This window comes from Gopherus evgoodei, chromosome 1 (genome assembly GCF_007399415.2).
Source record: "Gopherus evgoodei ecotype Sinaloan lineage chromosome 1, rGopEvg1_v1.p, whole genome shotgun sequence".
Classification (NCBI taxonomy): domain Eukaryota; kingdom Metazoa; phylum Chordata; order Testudines; family Testudinidae; genus Gopherus; species Gopherus evgoodei.
Genome location: NC_044322.1, coordinates 149,027,458 through 149,041,917, shown reverse-complemented (window position 1 = coordinate 149,041,917; position 14,460 = coordinate 149,027,458). Strand labels below are relative to the sequence as shown.

The following is a 14,460-nucleotide window of genomic DNA, read 5'->3' as shown; positions in this document are numbered from 1 at the left end:
GAGCTTCCTTAAAAAAAAACCAGCAGATAGTTTTTGAGTTGCAATAAAGCAGAGTGCCTTTCATGTCATTGCAGCAGTCACCTGAAAAGTCTAGCAAAGCTGTGGACCACATGGTTCATACTTGATTCCTTTATATCGGTTCCTTTCTCCATCAACAGTGAGAAAGGCAGGTTTTGCATTACCACAAGCCAGTCAGAATTTTGGTGAATGATTTGGTGTTGAAAGCAGCCACATATGGTTCAGCTGAGAAATTTGCAGCTTTAGCATCATTGTCCTTTTTCTTTAACTGATCTTTCTAAAACTATCAATTGTCCATTATCCTGTGAACATCTTTAGCAACATTATTTGGCAGAATCTGTTGTTGAAGGACAACAAGGGAGAAATTAATATTAAAAATAGTCACAGAATAACAAACTAAGAGGAAACTTTAAAAACCCAGGAGAAATTCACGTTTTCATGCTTCGGGTTATCCCACTGCACAACAAAAATAAGGGAGAATAAATTATTCCTTCGTGCTCTTGTTTTTCCATGTTGCTATCATGAGCTGTGAGCTGTTTCTTCACTACAGCCTGGAAAAATAAATGTTGCAGTACATAGGATGCAGTTGCTGTATTAACAGAGCCTGCAGTGCAAATGACTAAAACTTAAGTGTCTGTATTTGGGTTACAGTGATCCATGTTACACTGCACCATCTGTTACAATAATGAATGCCCTCTACAACAGACAGAACCTAAATTTTTCAGTATGGCCACTTGATTGCTGTGGCACTCCAGGCCTGAATTTTGTAGCAAAATATAATTTCTGTGGCAGCTTCAAAATTGAGGTTTTATTGAATTAAATGTAAAAATGAATAACAGTCAGAACTAGAGTATTCCCTAGTATTATTTATTTTTATATTAAATTTGTTTGCTGCTGCCCCAAATTTTAAATTTCCTGCAGACATTTATATTGGCAATGAATAATTAAATTGAATGGGGAAAGCTAGAAGTTTTGACACATGAGTCGGGGTGTTTTGGCATTAACTGCGAGAGGGAGTTTGGGGTTTTGGCACCCCTGTCACAGCTGAGGCACTGGGGAAAGGGATACATCTCATTTTCACTTACCCTTGAGGTGACTTGACATTTTGGTTGGAGAAGCTTTAATTCCTAATATCTCACCACAGCAATTCTTTGTGGCAGTCAAGAGCCCACAGCACCTCGCAATCATCATATCTGCCACTACTTCCAACAGCAGTAGATGTACACACTAGCTGAATGTTAATGTTAAAATGATCAATAGCAAAATAAACATTTTATTTTGTTCTTAGTTTTCAGAGTCAGTGCCCCATTACAGCTATTGTTTCAGGCTATTTGCAGACTCAGGAAAAACATACTTCATATGTTTCCATTTGGTTCACCCAGGGAAGGTTATCTTCACAACCATAGGGGCTGATAATAGAACTTCTATAATGAAAGCTTACATTCTGTGGCATGTTGTACAGGAGCACCCTATAGCTGACATAGCAACTGAATATCTGAGTATTTGTTAGTCCTAGTGACCGCCCTGTTCCATCTGCTCCCTGCTCCAGCTTTAAGACTACCCCCCATGATTTCAATGCTTCTCTTTCCATTTCTCCTTTATTCCCCTCATTTAGCATTTCATATTTGTCACAGCAAAACTACCTGTTATTCTTAGCTTTTCAACCTTTAAACAATGCTTATTTAGCCATCCTTTTTTTTTCATCCGTTGAATTATTACTTTCTTGCTTATCTTTAATTGTTACAAGAGTTGCCATAAAGGTGTAACATAAGGATAAGTATCATACCTGGCCCTTTTCTTAATGTTTATGTAGTTTTTCTTTCCATCTTCAACATAGAATACTCAGACCACACATGAGAGCATCCTTTGCTAACTGAATGTCCTGCATACATTACTGGTTTTGTGTTTTATCAATTTCCTTCTTGATATTTAGGTGTTTTAATTCATCAGTTTCACATTTGAAATGTCACAGCATTTGATGAGTCCATAACTCAGGCAACACTTAATACTAAATACTCAGTGGTAACATTCCAGACTTCTTAGTGTTAAATCACTCCAAGCCCTTTGAAATTGATAGTTAAAACTTCATTTTTATACAGTTGATTAGTCTGTAGCAACCAGCCACCACTAAAGTTTCTGAAGTACTGTAAAATTTTTAATATTTCGTCTCCCTTGGGCCTTATTCCTGCCAGCGTCTCTTTTACCTTATTTCAGTACAGCTTTCATTGCTACTGAAAATATAATCACCAACAATGTGCAACCTGTTACAACTGCTTTTCCTACTCTATGCCGTTTTGTGGTTTCTTGGCCTACTGTCAGCCTCAGGAAAATTGCAATATAATGGCCATTTACCAGCTGCTGCATTCTGTTAGGATTTCTTTCACCTTTTTATGTGGTTAGTCCCACATGGATAGGCCAAACAGAGCCAACAGTTAACACTCACCTTGCTTGCTTCCCTAATGAGTTGAGAAATCATATTTCTGTATTCTAGGCTACCAAAGGTGCCTTGGATTCTAAAGTAGCAAACGGATTTTCCTCCCTGCCTGTTGAATACCTGGCTGTATGATGGGGTATCAAGGAAAAAAAATTACATCTGCAGGTTGCTATGTGAAATCTTTCTAAACTACACTTCATCTAACCCCCTTTGTTCCATCATCAGCCTTTTTCTCGTTATGCTGATGAACTTCCTGTTCTTCATGTCAACCAAAATGTTACTATGAAACCCTTAAGTACTCCAGAGATCACATCTTATTTTATACTGTATAATTTACAAGTAATCCCATTTTTCCTATGGCTAATACAGGCTCTAAAGGTTTACCTTAGTTCAGAGGTGGGGAAAAGAAACATGTAAGAAGACTGCTGTTTTGCCAGGCCTCTTGTCTAAGTCCCTGACCCTTCAATTGATCCGCTTGGGCAGATCAATGAGCCCTGATGGCAAAATCAAAAAGGCTTAGCATACGTGCCAGGCCTTCCTGCATGGAGGCAGCTGTGGGATTGAAGGCTGCCACTAATAGGAAGCATCATTTCCAGAAAAAATGGGTTCATATAATATACCAGAAAAGTCTGGTGAGTGAGAGAGGCCTGAGACAGTTAAGATACAGTGACACTTTAAAAATGTTTTAGGCTTTTATTTAAATCTCTTACTTTAGCTTTTACTAAGCAAAAAAGTGATTACCAAACATAAGAAATATAAATAGCAAATAAAAACTATACAAAAGAAGAAACCTTGTATCTGCATGTACATATGAAATACGTGCAGAGAAAATGTCTTAAATTCTAAGAACAGAATATAAAGAGAAAAAGAAGATCAGAAGAGGAAGCCCACATGTGGAAAGGACATATTGAGGTGGTAAGGTTAAAATCATGTTACCCTTTTCTTTAACTGTTTACTGTGCCATAAATGAGGGGTTTTCATATCCAAAGGCAGAAGGAAAAACAGCCATATGGGCGGTATATGCATACTGGAAAACTTCAAGTGTAGTTCTAAAGTATTAATTTGCTTTCCATATTTAATTAATGATTTGCTGTTTTTAAATGTAATTTTCTTAGTGGTAGTAATAATACACATTTGCACATTAATTTCTCCTTATATCTATTTATTAAATTTATTAATGAAAGGGGTGGGCATACTGCACCAAATACTTTCACGTGATCCTGTAGGGTTAAATCTTTTATTCTTCTTCGAGTGCTGTCCCTGCGGGTGCTCCACTTCAGGGGTTGGTGTGTCCTGGTGCTGTCGATCAGAGATTTATGGTAGCAGTGTCCACGTGGGTCATGCGTTTGCAGTAGGCGTCTCACAGTACCATTGGTGCCGTGTCTAGCGATTAAATAGTTAGTTAGTCATATAGAAAGTTGTTGTTAGTGTTAGTTTTTATTACCAAAAAAACCCACTTTATTTTTCTCTGGTTTACCCTCCCCACACCAGGGACAGTTAACTGTTAAAATACTTGGCTCCCCAAGTTTCAAGCAATGCAGCTCCTGCCATGAAGCAATGCCTGTTTCTGATGGGCACTCCTTGTATGTACGATGTCTCGGTAAGGCACATATTCCACAAAAATGCACCCACTGTAACAATCTGAAGGTGAGATCCAGGCATGACTGAGATCTCAGACTAAAAATGAACTTGATGGAGTAATTTCTCCAACCAAAAATGGACCCACGGACCATCTCGCCAGGCATCCCTACTCACAGACAGGAGCAGGGCCGCCCAGAGGATTCAGGGGGCCTGGGGCAGGGCCGGGTCTTCGACAGCAATTCAGGGGTGGGTCCCTCTCAGAGGGAAGGACCCGCCACCGAATTGCCGCTGAAGAATGAAGCAGCCTAAGTGCCGCTGATCGGCAGCACTTCAGCGGCGGGTTCTTCACTCACTCCGAGTCTTCCGCTGCACTGAAGGACTTGCCTCTAAAGTGCCGCCGAAAACCCGGAGCAGCTTGATGGGGTCCTGTGGGACATGGGGCAAATTACCCCATTTGCCCCCCTGGGCGGCCCTGGACAGGAGACATGCCTTCCTCTAAAAGACCAAGGAAGAGGGCAAGACGTTTCCAGAGAGAGCCCCGCAGAAACAATGGCAGTCTCCTGCCAGGTCACTACCCATAATGCCAAAATACACTCAGGTGAGCACTTATGATACTCCAGGTACCTCTGGCACCACCGAGTCCCAACTGAAGGAGATGGAGTCAAGGCACAGATGGAGACATGCCTCCTCCATGGCACCGACCTCACTCACAAGGGACTCATTACTGAGTGTTTTCTCAGGCAACATGCAGGGGTGCTGGAACAATTTAGAGGGGTACTGAGAACCACTGAAACAAACTGTAAACCCTGTATATAATGGAAACTGCTTCAAGCCAAGGGGTGCTGCACCCCACGCCCGTAGTTCCAGCACCTATGGCAACATGCTTCCACCTCCGGCACTGACATCACAGTTGGCACCAGCAGAGAAAGCAAAATTAGCACTGACCACTCTGGCTAATCCACCACAACATCTGTCAGAACTGACATCTGCACCATCAAGAGCAACCCCATTGGCACCGATGGTACAGACAACAGAAACTCCACAGAATGTTCTGCAATAGAGAGACTTGGTAATCTCTTCGGCACTGCAGTCCCCCTTGCTCAGTACCGAGGGCTCTCCCAAACGTTCCCAATGTAGGGATCCCCATACTTCTCAGGCGGTCTTACAGTCATCTAGTGAAGATGACGGTACAAGGACCAGGAACCTTCTCACCACACCACTCATCATTGTCGACCGAACAAAGACCACCTTGAAGCCATATGGGGCCCAAACACTATTGCAACCAGACAGCTCAACTGTGGTAAGGACTGCCGTGGATATAGCCACCGATAGCTTTCCCAATGCAATGGGCACATTGGGAACCCTGTGCAGCTTACAGAGGCCCCCACTCCAGGCCAACCATGGCTCATAGACATGAGCTGAGGTCTAATTCTGTATCCCCAGCCCGCAGCCAATGGAGGCTCAGGACAATGAGGATGACACTGAAACAGGCACGGATATAGAAGCTATATCTCCTGCTCACGATTTTTCCTCCTCTCTGTATGAAGCAATCATGCCACCCCCGCCTACCTCCACAGATGACTTCAGACAGTTCCAGGAACTGTTTAAGTGGGTCACTCAAAGCCAAGATATCCCATTGGAGGAAGTTCAGACAAATCAGCACAAACTGGTACAAATTCTACCTCCTTCCTCTGCTTCCAAGATCACTTTGCCCATCAACAATATGGTTCTGGAACAGGCAGAGACAGTTTGGCAGACCCCGGCTTTGATTCCACTGACTTGCAAAAGGGTGGATGGGAAGAACTATGTCTCTGCCGAAGGTTCCTCTTCTCCCACCCACCTCCCAACTCCTTGGTGTTCGATGCCGCTAATAAGCATGGCAAGCAACAACAGTTTTGATTGACCTCACAAGATAAGGAACACAAAAGGCTCGACCTCTTCGGGCAAAAAGTTTACTCTTCAGCAACATTACAATTCAGAGTCACCAATTATTCTGCCCTGTTAGCAAAATATGATTATGGTAACTATGGGAAATTGAGCTCTTACACTGAGGAGCTTCGAGAGGAGAAACAAGGACAATTCAAGGTCATTCTAAACGAGGACCAATTTGTCACTCTCACAGCCTTCCAAGCATCCTTGGATGTAGCTGACACAGCAGCCAGAACCATGACCATGGCCATAGCGATGCACCAGGCATCCTGGTTGCAATCCTCAGGCATTCCCAGAGAACTCCAAACCAAGGTCAAAGATTTACCCTTTGACCAAGAGAAATTGTTCTTGACCAAGATGGATGAGATGCTCCATTCCATGAAGGAGTCTTGGGCCACCCTTTGCGCTTAGGGGATCTATACTCCACTGGCAAAGAGAAGAGGATACCAATCTTATCAGAGAGCCAGAGATTCCTCTTCCAACAACAGCGGCAATACAAGAACTAATGACAACGCCAACGATCACAGCGACGGAGAGCACCTCAGTCTCAACGGTGGACTTCTCAATTGGCTCCTTCAAAGCCACAGTTTTGAAGTTTTGGTCGAGTGTCTAGACACTGTCTCTCATCAGGCACCACTTTCCCTCAATTCGTCCCCATGCTTTGGTCACTGCCTTTGCCCATTCTACCACATCTGGGCATCAATAATCCCGGAACAGTGGGTGTTAGAGATCATACAATCGTGATATATCATCTCCTTTACCTCCCAACAACCTACCCTATCGCCCTCTCTGTCACTCTTCAGGGACCTTTCTCATAAACACCTATTGCAACAAGAAGTCGATCATCAAGCAAACGTGATTCTGGGATGCATTAACAGGTGTGTTGTAAACAAGACACGAGAAGTCATTCTTCCGCTTTACACTGCGCTGGTTAGACCTCAACTGGAGTATTGTGTCTAGTTCTGGGCACCGCATTTCAAGAAAGATGTGGAGAAATTGGAGAGGGTCCAGAGAAGAAGAGCAATGAGAATGATTAAAGGTCTTCAGAACATGATCTATGAAAGAAGGCTTAAGGAATTGGGTTTGTTTAGTTTGGAAAAGAGAAGACTGAGAGGGGACATGATAGCAGTTTTCAGGTATCTAAAAGGGTGTCATCAGGAGGAGGGAGAGAACTTGTTCACCTTAGCCTCCAATGATAGAACAAGAAGCAATGGGCTTAAACTTCAGCAAGGGAGATTTAGGTTGGACATTAGGAAAAAGTTCGTAACTGTCAGGGTAGTTAAATACTGGAATAGATTGCCTAGGGAAGTTGTGGAATCTCCATCTCTGGAGAAATTTAAGAGTAGGTTAGATAAATGTCTGTTAGGGATGGTCTAGACAGTATTTGGTCCTGCCAGGAGGGCAGGGGACTGGACTCGACCTCTCGAGGTCCCTTCCAGTCCTAGAGTCTATGAGTCTATAATCTGCTTCAACTAGGTGCTGTGGAATGAGTACCTTTGCAATACAGGGGGAAGGGTTTCTACTCCCACTACTCCTTGACCCAGAAGAAGAACTGAGGATGGAGACCTATCTTGTATCTTAGGAAACTCAACAAGTTCATACATGCTCAAAAGTTTAATATGGTGACACTGGGCATGATACTTCCAGTGTTGCAAAAGGGGGACTTTTCAGCCCTCAGCCTCCAAGATGCTTATTTTCATATTACCATACATCTAGCTCATAGGAAATTCCTGAGATTCACAGTATGACATGAACACTTCCAGTACAGAGTACTACCATTCAGCCTATCCACGGAACCAAGAGTTTTCTCCAAACCCTAGTGGTAGTAGCAGCACATCTATACAAACAGGGAATAATGATTTTTCCCTTACCTGACAGTTGCCTTCTCAAAGGCCCTACTCAACACACAGTCCAGATGATGATGACACTATTCAGAGATCTAGGACTACATATAAATGAACAAAAACCCACTCAAATCCCTGCCTTACAACTGGACTTCATAGAAGCCAAGGCATCCCTGCCCCAGAACAGATTCACAACGCTGACAAATCTTATCTCAGAGGTGAGAGTCAGCCCCCAAATACCAGCTCATATTCTCCTGCAACTGCTAGGACACATGGCAGCCACAACGTTCATGGTACCATGTGCAAGACAACCTATGCACTGCCTACAGAGCTGGTTGAATTCAGTTTACATACCCAGCAAGCACTGCCTGCACAAATGATTTACAGTACCACCTCATGTCCTGGACACTCTGCACTGGTGGACAAGACCATAAAATGTATGCATGGGCATCCCGTTCCAACAGGAACCCTCATCAATAGAAATCATGACAGATGCTTCGCTACTAGGTTGCCCACATGCATCGGCACGCAGTTCAAGACAAATGGTCTCTTGCAGACGCTCAGCTACACGTCAATCTACTAGAGCTACATGCAGTCCGCAATGCTTGCAGGCACTTTCTACTTCATTTAAAGAACGAATCCATTCCTATCCATGACTGACAACATTGCCTGCATGTTTTATATCAACTGCCAAGGAGGCGCTCAATCACACTAGCTGATGCACTGAAGCCATGAAACTGTGGAACTAGCGCATACACCACAACATAAAGATTTTGGCCTCCTACTTTCCTGGCTTTCAGAACACAGACATACTAAGCAGGTACTTCTCTCGAGACCACAAATGGGAAATGAATGGGGCAGTCCTGCTATCCATATTCCACCAGTGGGGCTGTCTCCTCATTGACTTATTCACGTCTCCGACGATCCACAGATGCACAATGTTCTGCTGAGAGCACGAATGGGACCCTAGTCACCGAGGGACATCTTTTTCATCACATAGGATGCACAATTCATGTACACTTTCTCACCGATTCCACTGATATCATGCATGATATACAAGATACGAACAGACAGGGCCAAAGTTATCTCATAGTCCCAATATGGCCCACATAAGCATGGTACCCCTACCTTATGTGCATGACAATACGCGCCCCTTGTCATCTGGACCTACTATCTCAGCACACTCTTCACCCGAATCCAGAGAAACTTCACCTACAAGCGTGGCTCCTGCATAGTTTCATCATGGCAAACTAGGCTACTCAGAACAAGTTAAACACCTATTACTAAACAGCAGGAAGGTGACCATGCGTAATACCTTCAAACAGGGGCGGCTCTAGACATTTTGCTGCCCCAAGCACAGCGGCATGCCACAGGGGATGCTCTGCCGATCGCCGGGAGGGTGGCAGGCGGCTCCGGTAGACCTCCCGAAGGTGTGCCTGCGGAGAGTCCACCGAAGCTGCGGGAGCAGCAGAGCGCCCCCACAGCATGCCGTCCCAAGCATGCGCTTGACGTGATGGGGCCTGGAGCCACCCCTGCCTTCAAAAATGGAAGAGATTCTCCACCTGGTGTCAAGGAAAACACGTGACAGTCCCCACAACACCACTACCGTTAGTGCTGGATTACCTACTGGAGCTGAAATGCTCGGGTTTAGCAATGAGTTTGAGCAAAGTTCATCTTGTGGCCATTACTGCATTCCATCATGAAATTGACAGGTCCTCAATCTTTACACACTCAATTACGAAACACTTCCTCACAGTTCTCCAGAACATCTACCCAGAAGATCACCAACCTACCCTGGCCTGGGACCTCAATCTGGGGTTGAAATGCCTCACCAGACCACCATTTGAACCCTTAGTCACCTTCTCCTTGCTATATTTATCCATGAAAGTGGAATTTCTGATCACTGTTAGTTCTGCCAGATGGGTGAGTGAGATAGGGGCACTCCTGGGCAACCCTCCCTACACAATATTCATGCTACATCTGCACCCAAAATTCTTACTGAAGGTAACATCAGCCTTTCATATGAGCCAACTAATCCATCTGCCCACATTCTATCCCAAGCCTCACGGACTCCAACAGAAGCCGTCTTACATTCGTTGGACGTTAGGCATGCCTTTTACCTTGACCAAACTTTTCCGGAAATCTCCTAAATTCTTTGTTTCTACTACCGAACATTCGAAAGACTGCACAATATCTACTCATAGACTGTCTAAATGGATCTCCACATGCATGCAACAGTGCCATCATATTCGGAACACGGACTGTCCTGCACACACCAGAGCATATTCTACATGATCAGTTTCAACCTCAATAGTGTTTCTAAACAATATTCCAATATTAGAGATTTGTAGGGCGGCCACTTGGGCCTCTGTCAACACATTTACTGAGCACTATACAATCACTCAGGACAGGGCTGATGCCATAGTTGGCCTAACCATATTTACCTCTATGACTCATCTGAACCCGAAGTCCTTCCTACCTTCCTAGGAGTACTGCTCTAGAGTCATCTGAAGTGGACCACCCATAGGGGCAGAACTTGAAGAGGAGAAAGTTACACACCTTGTGAAGTAACTGAGGTTCTTCAAGATGTATGTCTCTGTGGGTGCTTCACTGCCCACCCTCTTCCCCTCTATCAATGACACCACGAGACAACTACTGCGCATGCGCAAACTGCATGGACACTGTTACCATAAATCTTCAATCAATGGGGGATGCACTGACACCTGCCATGGAGCACCCACAGGGACACACATCTCGAAGAACCTCAGTTACTGCACAAGGTGAGTAACCTTCTTATGGCTCAAGTAATGCAGGGGAGATACAAAGGATACACTCACAAATCTTAAACCACAGATTTAATTGATAGGCAAGCTGCTCCATAACTGTTTCTGAGGGACTGCAGGGACTACTGGTAGATATTATGACCCACCTACATTCAGAAAAGAATGACCACTAGATTCATCTAGGCATCACCCATTGGTCCAGCTCTTCTTCTGGCTCTCATTGTGGGGCTCAGGGAAAAACTAAGGAGCTATACTTTTATCGTCTTCACATATTTTTGCCATGTGGTTTTACACTGTGCACATTGAAACCATGTCAGTTACACAGTTTTAAGGGACCTTTTACAGGCATGTAATGGGGAGAAGGATTTAGCCCTTAAATCTGGAACATACCTTCCCTAAAGCAGCTAATGTAGACCCAGAAGTCATATGGTCCAGTGTATATGCCGTAGTTTTAGTAGTTGTGATTTCTTTTTTATATTAATCTCTGACTTATCCTTTCTTTGTACAACTGACTTCACAGTTAATCATGTCTGTCTGCTCATGCTCATGCGGTGCCTGTTCTTCCCTTAGCTATGAAATACTTACCAAGGAAATGTTCCAAATTATTTCCCAGTCATACTTTTTTCTTATTCGAATTGTAGCAGTTCAATGAACTTTGTCTTCCTGAGGGAAATAACACCAGCTGGATTCTCAGGAGCATGGTTATGACTCTTTGAGAGGGTCCATATACAACTTTCCATATAAATTAACTCTGTGCTGAGTACACTGTACTCAGTGTACTCCTTCCTGTTAGTATTCTCCTAGATCTTCCACTCTTCCAATGGTGTATCTTCTCTATCTCTGACTCCAGTACATCGTCATCTAACTTCATGCTTTTGTTAGTTGTAGGTTTCTTCAGTCTTTCCATACTCCCTCTCTGAGAAATTGTAGGCTAATTTTTATAACTTGTTTGCTATCTTAATTTTTGATCACACATGCAATTGTTGTTTAACTTCTCAGTTTTAGCACACAAAGAAACTGAGTATATCTACACTGCAATAAAACTCCTGCGGCTGGCCAGTCAGCTGATTTGGGCTCCTGGGACTCAGACTGTGGGGCTATAAAATTGCAGTGTAGACATCTGGGCTCAGGCTGTGGCCCAGGTTCTGGGACTCCCTGAGCGGGCAGGATCCCAGAGCCTGGACTCCATCCCGAACTTGGATATCTACACTGCAGTTGTATAGTCCTGCAGTCCTACCCCATAAGCTTGAGTCAACCGACACAGGTCAGCCTTGGGTGTTTTGTTGCAGTGTGGACATACCCTAAGAGTTTACCACTTTCAAATTAAAAAAGAAATAAATGATTCTTTCACCTTTTTCAACCTTCTGAAAGGATGAATAGTTCTATCTGAATTAAATTATATTAACAGAACGTAAAGGAAGAAGTCAGTGTCCTGGTAAAATCACTGGTAAAATAGGCACTATCTCTCAGACACGTGTAAATAGAGAGGTGGAGAGTTATAGATATAAAATATTATATGTTATGTAGTGAGTGGGATGGCTCTTGTTACCCACAAGCAATGAAACCATGAGTAAGCTATTAAATCATCTGATTTGAGTTTGAGTAAGCCTATATACCACACTACCATATATTCTGTATGTGTGGTATGTTTAACATAAAAATTACTTTTAAACATTTCTGAGATTTTCTTTTTAAATGTTTTCTTTTTAAAACACACAAGTACAGCTTTTTTCGTATTCCTCTGCCTGAAAAGCTCATACCAGAAATCTAGCTATACAAAACTCTGAGGGAGGGAAAAATATAACTAATGCATTTTTAAAACCTCTAAAAGGAACTAAAATAGCTTTTTGCATGTGTAAAAATATGATAACTTTGATGCAGTATCTCAGATTATTCCAGAGGTTGAATCGTGTGATTTGTCCCAATACAAAGCTGGGAATCATGCTTTCCAGTGTTTAAAACCTCTTGTTTAGCTTTGCAAGAATGTGAAATTTTGGTCCTGAAACCTATGATTGGAATTATCATTCAATATTGCCTGTTCTGCAGTTCAGACTAATATTATTTGGGGACAAAGGAGGAGACACTTTTAGTGACAAGTTGATTTGAAAACAAAACTGTACCTTTGCAGCTACATGGTTTGTACTGCTAGAATTATTGGAGATGATTCAGTGGGTATAGAGCAGGTAAGAGAGTCAAGGGATTTGCAGTTTATCAGACAGATATCTTCACATATGTGGCATGTATCTAGAAACACCCACACCCATACCCACTCACTTGGCAGATGGCCAATCCAATCTCATGGAGAAGCAGCTGGCCAAGAAAGCTCTTTGATTCAGGTTCCTGATCGCACATCATAGGTGGCAGGAGGGCTGGCCAGACTCCAGAATCAACCCTGGAGAGTGGCTAGCAGGAGAAGTCAGGCTAAGTGGGGAAGCAGCTGGCCTTAAATACCTTCAGTCTATGACTTAATCACTGCTGAGGTGGCAGAAGAAAAAGGCTAACTTTATGTTCTGAAGTTTGATCCAACAATATGGTCAGTAGTAGACTCTTCACTGGAACTACTCTGGCTTCACTCACTGGTAGAATAGATCAGTGTGCGCATTCTATCTCTATTCTATGCAAACTTTTTTATTGCTTGAGAAAGTCAGAATCCAACACTGATAGTGCTACTTTAAAGGGATATTTGTGGAGTTAACAAGCTATTTGCTCAATTCAGAATTTTCATTCTTTAAATTAATGTAAATGCATTGCTTATTAAAGTAGGGTTTGACAGCCCTGACAGGCAGAATAGAAGCTTCCCTACTCAGCTGCATAGTACTTCACTGCTCCGTAGTCCTGATCTGTAATGGCCCTGCTATTTCAGTCTTCAGCCTTTAAGTAGCACGGTATTATGCCAAAGTGTGTATTAGTTTGATGATGTATGAGACATGTCCACTTAAGCTTTGTCCATCAAACTCATTTCTTTTTGTAACTTAAATAGGGGTTGATCCAGTGGCAAAAGGCAGGGTGCATTAACCCAAAATATCATCTCAGTTTTGTATAAAATAGAGTTTATTTTTCTCCTTATGTAGGATATTTTAGTTCCTGAGTACAATTTCTAAAGATTCCCACTATGTTTGCTTATATTAACCTTCTTACTCATTTCATGAGGTCTTTTTATTATAGCCACTAACCAGTAACAAAGGAGGTGATTCACACGATGGTATTTCGTCGCAGCTTGATAACAGACAATGGAAAGGGACTGGTAACTGTCACGGAACATTTCCTTTTTGCTGGTGCATCGCCCCTCACAGTGATTGGCAGCTGGTGTAAATCACCATAGCTCTTTTGACTTAATGAAACAATGCTGATTTACACCAGATGTTCATCTGGCTCAGTGTGCTCCCTGCTAGACCTGGGAAGGAAAGGCTGAGCCCGTGCAGCAGATTATCTTTTATTCTTATCACTGATTACTGGTACTGTTGTTTAAATAATAAATGTAAATTTGTTCTGTGTATTTCCCAACTCATTTTCCAATAAATCAAAAAGTGTTAAAGTTATAAAAGCTAAATAATTTTCCAACTGATTTCCATGGAAATCTACTTTCTCCTCCCAACCACCACACACACACACAAGCAATCTTAATCAAAATGCCCCACCACTGATGAATACTTATAAATTTCCATGGAAAACACAGTATATTACTAAACTTTACAGGGGCTAGTGATCGTTCAGTGAGAGAATTTGTACAGTTGATACTTAAAATGTGTCCCTTCTGGTGACATAGTTACTATTCTTGCATATATTTATATCATCCATGTCTTTCATGTCTTGTTTGCTCAATTTACTAATAAGCTGGTAAACATATTTTTTAAGTTCATTCTAGCTTGTA

General features: G+C 42.7%; 1 protein-coding gene across 11 annotated transcripts in view; it reads left to right on the top strand.

Annotated features, from left to right (window-relative positions):
- DMD (dystrophin) overlaps positions 1–14,460 on the top strand; it is a 1,715,077-nt gene that overhangs the window by 1,560,531 nt on the left and 140,086 nt on the right. The gene's annotated exons all lie outside the window — the stretch shown is intronic.